The following is an 8,178-nucleotide window of genomic DNA, read 5'->3' as shown; positions in this document are numbered from 1 at the left end:
GATGAATTTATGTGTTTGTTATTTTGATTACTGTTGTGGTTTTTGTTTATCTATGTCCTTTGCTTCTTAATCGAATAGAAAATAATGATTTTAAATCTACATGCATGCTAATCATATGAGTTAAAAGGTTTTTAAATTAAATTGAGACTTTACTTTGATTTTGTTTAGAAACTTTCATTTGATTAAATAAGTTTTTGCCAATAATTGAAACTTTAATTTGATTAGAGGTAATTACTTTAACTAAAATTAGTCAAGACTGTACTTTGATTAATTAAGTTTTCTATTTGGTGAAGAAACAAAGGAATAGACATGATTAGGCATAGTAAAATTAATTGAGACTGTACTTTGATTGAATTTACTATGGACAATCTAACAATTCTCACTTTTAATTGAGACTATACTTTGATTAAAAATGAGGATGCCAACAAATGAATTGAGTCTTTACATTCATTGATTTGTAAATCAACAACAATCATTAATTTAACAATAATCTCTAGATAACCAATGAAGAATCTTATTTAGAAAAAGCAGTGGAATTGACCTATTTACTATTACTGTGTTTACAATCTTCCCTGTCATTTTCTTTGCACATCAAAATCCCCCCTATTTTTATAGTTGCTAGTTTTAATTGCATTTTTAAGAATCAAATATTTGAGATGAATTCCGTATTCGTTGTGAGACGACTCAGAGTTATCTTAACCCTAACTATTTTGTTCACTACTAACTGGCAATACTCAAGTTGCTAAAGTAGTGGTAATTTGATCGCCTAACGACAGCGATATCAAATTTGGCGCCGTTGCCTGGGAATACGGTTAGTATTTCTTTTATTTTGATTCTGTTTTTTTTATTTATTTATTTTATTTATTTTATTTATTTATTTATTTTACACATATATGTTTAATATAGTTTGTTATTTTGTAGTCTCTAGTTTTCTTTTAATATATCTCAAGCAAAGTTCTATTTTTGTTTTGATTAAGAATTTCTTTTAAGAATTTTTTTTTGAGACTAGTTTGGAAAACTCTGTCTAGGAAAGACTTGGTATTTAAGTTGTCCACTGTGACGCACCTCTCTTTCCTGGGAGTAGACCCAACGACATCTTAACTTATTTCTTTCTTGAAATCTTTCTCCAAAACAAGAATAGGAAGAAAAAAAAACACATAGGGAAACACTTTCAGGTGGACTGCATAGTGCATGACTCGGGCCAATCCGAGTCAATTTTATCAACTTGATTCAGAACTTGAAAGGAACTTGCGTAAATCACGTAGGAGACTTGAACTCAGGTGTTCTACTGAAGGAGCACCATCATCATCTGAACCTACCACTGAAAGTGTACAGCTAGAATCACCTCCGGTGATTAACATATCCTCTGATCCATCACCTGAACCAGAAATTCAAGAAGATAGAATGGAAGAAAGAACAATAAGAGAGTTGGCTTCACCGGATGCAGCAATTACACAAAACATGTGCATCCAATATCCAGATGGAGAATGTGAGCTAAAGTCTGGGTTAATCCATCTTTTACCCAAATTCCATGGATTAGCAGGAGAAGACCCATACCATCATTTGAAGGAATTTCATGTTGTTTGTTCATCCATGAGACCTACAACAATGATAGAGGAACATATCAAGCTTAAGGCTTTTCCATTCTCATTGCAAGATGCCGCTAAGAATTGGTTATACTGCCTTCCGCCAGGATCCATCAATACTTGGGAGACTCTGAAAAGATTATTTCTGGAAAAGTTTTTTCCAGCATCTAGAGTTGCTGCTATTCGCAAAGATATTTATGGGATAAGGCAACAAGAAAGAGAAAGTCTTCACGAGTATTGGGAAAGATTCAAAAAGTTATGTGCTTCCTGTCCGCATCACCAAATAAATGAGCATCTCCTCATTCAGTACTTTTATGAGGGATTGAGTATCATGGATAGACAAATGATAGATGCTGCAAGTGGAGGGTCATTGGTGGACAAAACGCCAACAAATGCAAGACAATTGATTGAAACTATGGCGTCGAACCATCATCAATTTTCCACAAGGAGTAATTCTATAACTCTATTGAAGGGAACCCATGGAGTAGAAGCGTCATATGTTGCAGATTATAAGAAAATAGAAGGGAAGTTGGATGACTTAGCGGCCATGGTAAGGACCTTGACAGACTTACAGAAAAAGCCTATCCCTTCTACTTTATGTAGAATTTGTGCTTCTACTAATCGTCCTGCGGAGGCTTGTTCTATGTTAAAAGAGACAGGGACGTTAGACAATGAACAACCTCAGACATATGCTGCAAACATCTATGGCAATAATAGACCACCTCGGCAGCAATACAACCATGATTTGTCCTCCAACAAGTACAACCCAGATTGGAAGGAATATCCCAGCCAGAAATGGGGAAATCAACAGCCTCAACACCAACAAGTCTATGTTCCACCTCAACAGAGGCAACAACCACAACCAGCTGCAACCTCTAGTGACTCAAACATGGAAGCAATGATGAAAATGATGGCTGACATGATGAAGGGACAAATCAATGAGTTGAAACAGACGATGGAAGCAACCAATCAAAATTTGCAAAATCAGATTGGACAAATGGCAAATGAGTTAAATCAGATGAAGTCTCAACAAGGCTCAAGCAATTTGCCTGCACAAACAGTAATTAACCTGCGAAATGTAAGTGCTATTACTTTAAGATCGGGTAAGCAAATACAAGGCCTTGGGGACGCACAAGAAGATGAAAATAAGGACGATGAAGTTGTACCTGATAATGAAAGTGAAGATCAGATGAAGTAACACAAGCAACATCTGAAATACCTGCACCCATGATAACTCCAGGTTGGTATCCCCTAATACTTCCTCTGAAAATTCTCCTCCTTATGCTCCTCCTCCTCCCTATCCAAACCGTTTGAAACCAAAAACTAAAAAGATGGAGGAGTTAGACAAAGAAATCCTGAATACTTTCAAGAAAGTGGAGATAAACATCCCTTTGTTGGATGCTATAAGACAAATTCCTAAATACGCCAAGTTTCTTAAAGAATTATATACACATAAAAGGCGTATTATGGACAAAGAGGTAGTGAACATGGGAAGAAACATCTCTAGCTTAATTAAGAGGCCTGCAGTCAGAATGCCGCAAAAGTGTAAGGATCCAGGTATGTTTTCTGTTCCCTGCATTATAGGAAGTACTAAGTTTGATAATGCTATGTTAGATTTAGGAGCTTCCATTAATGTAATGCCTTTATCAGTTTTTACTTCACTTCATCTTGGACCTCTTAAGTCTACTGGTGTGGTCATTCAGTTGGCCAACCGTAGCACAGTTAACCTTGCAGGTGTGCTAGAAGATGTGCTTGTCCGTGTGGACAAGTTAATTTTTCCTGCAGATTTCTACATCTTTGACATGAAGGATGATGAAGGAATGAGTTCAACCACAATTATCTTGGGAAGACCATTCATGATGACAACACGTACCAAGATAGACGTGCATGCAAGATCCTTAACTATGGAGATAGGAGATGAGAAGGTGCAGTTCAACGTGCTAGAAGCCATGAAGCACCCGACCGAAGACCATTCTTTGTTTTGTATTGATTTATTGAGTAATGTAGTGAACAATTATGCTTTTGGACTTTTGGACGTTTTATCTGGTTTTTCTTCTTCTTTGGATTTCTCTTTTTCAAATATTTTGGGCTCAATTTTAGACGAAAGAGAAAATTGTAAAACAGGTGATGTTAAGGATGCGGTGTCACTATTTGATACCTCTGTGGCGTCCAAGTGTGATGCTGAGGTGGCTGAAATTACCTTAGGCAGTAAAATGTTGCCATCTGTGGAACAGCCACCCACGTTGGAGTTGAAACCTTTACCATCTCATTTGAAATATGTTTATCTTGAGAGGGATGGGAAACTCCCTGTTATTATATCTGCCTTGCTTACTGACGAGCAGGAACAAAAGCTATTGCAGGTTATCAAAGATCACAAGCGAGCAATAGGCTGGACTTTGGCAGATATTCCTGGTATTAGTCCTTCTTTCTGCATGCACAGAATACTCTTGGAGGAGGATGCTAAGCCAGTAAGGCAACCTCAGAGGAGACTGAATCCTCAAATGATGGAGGTTGTGAAGAAAGAAGTCACCAAGTTGCTACAAGCAGGTATTATATATCCTATTTCTGACAGCACTTGGGTGAGTCCTGTACATGTGGTCCCCAAGAAATCTGGGATCACCGTGGTCAAGAATGAGAAGAACGAGTTGATTCCTACTCGTATTCAGAATAGCTGGAGGGTCTGTATTGATTATAGAAGACTAAACCAGGCCACCAAGAAGGACCACTTCCCTTTACCATTCATGGACCAGATGTTAGATCGATTGGAAGGTAAGTCTCATTATTGTTTTCTTGATGGATTCTCTGGGTATTTTCAGATTTGTATTGCCCCAGAGGATCAACATAAGACTACCTTTACTTGTCCATTCGGTACATATGCTTATAGGAAAATGCCATTTGGCCTTTGCAATGCTCCTGGAACATTTCACCGATGTATGATCAGTATTTTTACAGATTTGCTAGAGCATTGTATTGAGGTTTTTATGGATGATTTTAGTGTATATGGTTCATCTTTTGATCACTGCTTGTCTAATCTTGCTAGAGTCTTGGAGAGATGTGAAGAAACTAACCTTGTTTTAAATTTTGAAAAATGTCATTTTATGGTGGAACAATGTATAGTTTTAGGTCACGTTGTTTCCAAGAATGGTATATCTGTAGATCCTGCTAAAATTGATATTATTTCACAATTGCCTTACCCCTCTTCTGTGAAAGAGGTTCGATCTTTTCTTGGACATGCAGGATTTTACAGGAGGTTTATCAAGGACTTCAGCAAGATAGCCAACCCTCTCTCCAACTTGTTGCAAAAGGATGTAGTATTTGACTTTGGAGAGAGGTGCAAAGATGCATTTGATACATTGAAAAAGGCGCTTACCACCACTCCTATCATCCAGCCACCTGATTGGACATTACCATTCGAGTTGATGTATGATGCATCAAACTTTGCAGTAGGAGCGGTGCTTGCACAAAAAGATGGGAAGCTATCACATGTGATATATTATGCTTCCAGAACATTGGACACAGCGCAGGCTAACTACACCACGATTGAGAAGGAATTATTGGTTGTTGTGTTTGCCTTGGACAAATTCAGACCGTATATACTTGGTTCTAAGGTAATTGTTTATACTGATCATGCAGTATTAAAATTTTTTCTGAAGAAAGCAGATTCGAAACCAAGGTTGATCAGATGGATGCTACTGCTCCAAGAGTTTGACATTGAGATTCTAGACAGAAGTGGAGCACATAACTTAGTAGCCGATCATCTTAGCAGGATTGAAAATGGAGAAGATAACATTCCTATTAAGGATGACTTTCCTGATGAAGTCCTCCTAGCATTGACTGTTGTGAAAGGTATGTTTCCTGAACCTTGGTTTGCTGACATTGTTAACTATTTGGTTGTTTCTGCTATTCCTCCTTCCTTCTCCAAATATGAAAGAATCAAGCTAAAAAGTGAGGCAAAGTACTATATCTGGGAAGACCCAATCTTATGGCGCATTGGTAGTGACCAAATCATAAGGAGGTGTGTTCCAGATATCGAGATACCTCATGTGCTTGAGTTCTGTCATTCGTCTCCTTTTGGTGGACATTATAGCACACAAAGAACAGGTAGGAAGGTGTTGGATTGTGGATTATATTGGCCTACTATTTTTAAAGATGCACAGAAGGTATATGAAAATTGTGAGCAGTGCCAAAGGGCAGCCAGATCCATTACAAGAAGGGATGAAATGCCTCAACAACCCATGCTATATTGTGAGGTATTTGATATTTGGGGTATTGATTTTATGGGTCCTTTTCCTCCTTCTTTTGGGTTTTCTTATATTTTGCTTACTGTAGACTATGTCTCCAAATGGGTGGAAGCCATAGCTACAAGGACTAATGATTGTCGAGTTGTTTTGAGTTTTGTCAGGTCTAACATTTTCTGCAGATTTGGGATACCACGGGCCATCATCAGTGACCAGGGGACTCATTTCTCTAATAGGCTACTTGAGAACATGTTGAAGAAGTATGGGGTGACACATCGCATTGCTACACAATATCACCTCCAAACTAATGGGCAAGCAAAGATCTCTAACAGGGAGATTAAAAAGATACTAGAGAAAGTAGTGAAGCCTAGTCGAAAGGATTGGGCCACAAGATTGGATGATGCACTTTGGGCACACAGGACAGCCTACAAAGCACCTATAGGTATGTCGCCCTTCAGGGTGGTTTTTGGAAAGGCTTGTCATCTACTTGTGGAGATTGAACATCGGGCCTATTGGTCGTGAAAGCATGCAACTTGGATTTGGAAGAAGCAGGAAATGAGCGAAAACTTCAGTTGCAAGAATTAGAGGAGATTAGGCTTGCAGCCTATGAAAACTCAAAGTTCTACAAAGAGAAAACCAAGAAGTTCCATGACCAAAAGCTTGTGGCAAGAAAGGATTTCAAGGTAGGCTAGAAGGTGTTACTATACAAATCCAAGTTTGGTCACATGAGTGGTAAGTTGCGCTCTACTTGGGAAGGACCATACATTGTTACAGAAGTCTTCCCTTATGGAGCAGTGGAGATCAAGGAAGAATCCTCAGCAAGAACTTTTAAAGTTAATGGGCATCGTCTTCGGATATTCAATGAAAATCAAGATATGCTGAACAAGACGATGGATGGGATGAACTTGACTTCTCCCTCATACCTTCCACCTTGAGCAGGTAAGTACACCTCATACTTTTTCTTTGCATTTTATACATATTGAATACATTGAGGACAATGCATGGATAAAGTGTGGGGGTGTGGGGAGATTTCCCCCTTTTCTGATTTTGTTTTCTATTTGTTTTGTTTTTCCTTTTCTAATTTTGTTTTCTGTTTGTTTTTATTTAAAAAAAAAGTTTCTGTTTTCAATAAAGCATATTGACATTGGATTTTGGGATTTGATTCACTAATTGGAACGGTCATAATTATGGGAAAATAAGAGTCACGTGCTATGAATGGATTGTTTCTGTGATTTACTGATTGAGTTGATTTGAGAGTTTCTGGAATAAATCTTTTGTGAAAGAGTTTTTGACCTTGTGAGTTTTGAGCTTTATTGTAAGGATGAACTACTGTGTGTCATTCCTATTTTTCTTGTGTGACTTGCTCATGTCTTGTTTGTACTCAAATGTTTAACTTGATTCTGTTGTTTTGCATCTTAGGCGAACATGCATGATTTGATATGACTGAGGCATTTCTTGTTTTTAGCTACTTGGCCAAATAAGCTAACCATGACATTGATCCATTGGCAGCCCCTTGAGCTTAAACCTCTTTTTCTTGTTTTGAGCATATTGTTAAACCTTAAAAAGAAAAAAACCATGTTTGTCCTTACCTTAGGGAGAAAAAAAGAGCTAGTGGATTATGTTGAGATTGGTTGAGGAATAAAGTGTGGGGGTGAGTATTTCCCCCACAAAGTTATAAAAATGGCAAAAAGGAAAATAATTGTTGATGACAGAGTGTTGAAATGAAAAATGATTGTTGTCTGAAAAAGAGCAACAAAGGATAAAAGAGAAAAAAAAGAAGTAAGGATTGATTTTGAAATTATGCTCCATAATTCTTTCTTCCCTACTATTTCAAAAACACACAAATCCTAAAGTTTTTCCTACCTTTGCCTTGGCCTCATTATAACCTGTGAAAAGTCCTCATGATTTTTGAATGCATGTTTTCTGAAAGTTGTGAATATTAGAGTCTTGCTAAGCATTGAGAGTGTTTACTTGCATGGGTATTTTGAGTGAAAACACAAGCCAAAACACTTGAGCGAATCTTGGTGAGAAAATATATATTTAACTTGAGTGTTTCTCTTTCATAGTTGATTATCTTGTAAACTCAAAAGATTAACTCATGTGTGAAAAACAAAATTTTATCCATTTGTTTGTGCGTGACAACATGATTTCTAGAAGATTGATCTGTTTCCATTTGTATTCATTTCTTTAATCCACTGAAAATATGGAATAAAAGACCTCAGAATAAAGTTTTGAAATTGTTCAATGTTGCCCAGGAGTGCAAAAGGATAAGTGTGGGTTTGCACCTGCGCAGCCAAGGGAGGAAGGAGGAAGGAGCAACAAACCCTAATTCTGGAGAGAGCGTACACTGCCAC

The sequence above is a fragment of the Vigna unguiculata genome, unplaced genomic scaffold, assembly GCF_004118075.2.
Source record: "Vigna unguiculata cultivar IT97K-499-35 unplaced genomic scaffold, ASM411807v1 contig_190, whole genome shotgun sequence".
Lineage (NCBI taxonomy): Eukaryota > Viridiplantae > Streptophyta > Magnoliopsida > Fabales > Fabaceae > Vigna > Vigna unguiculata.
This window is presented reverse-complemented; position numbering follows the sequence as displayed.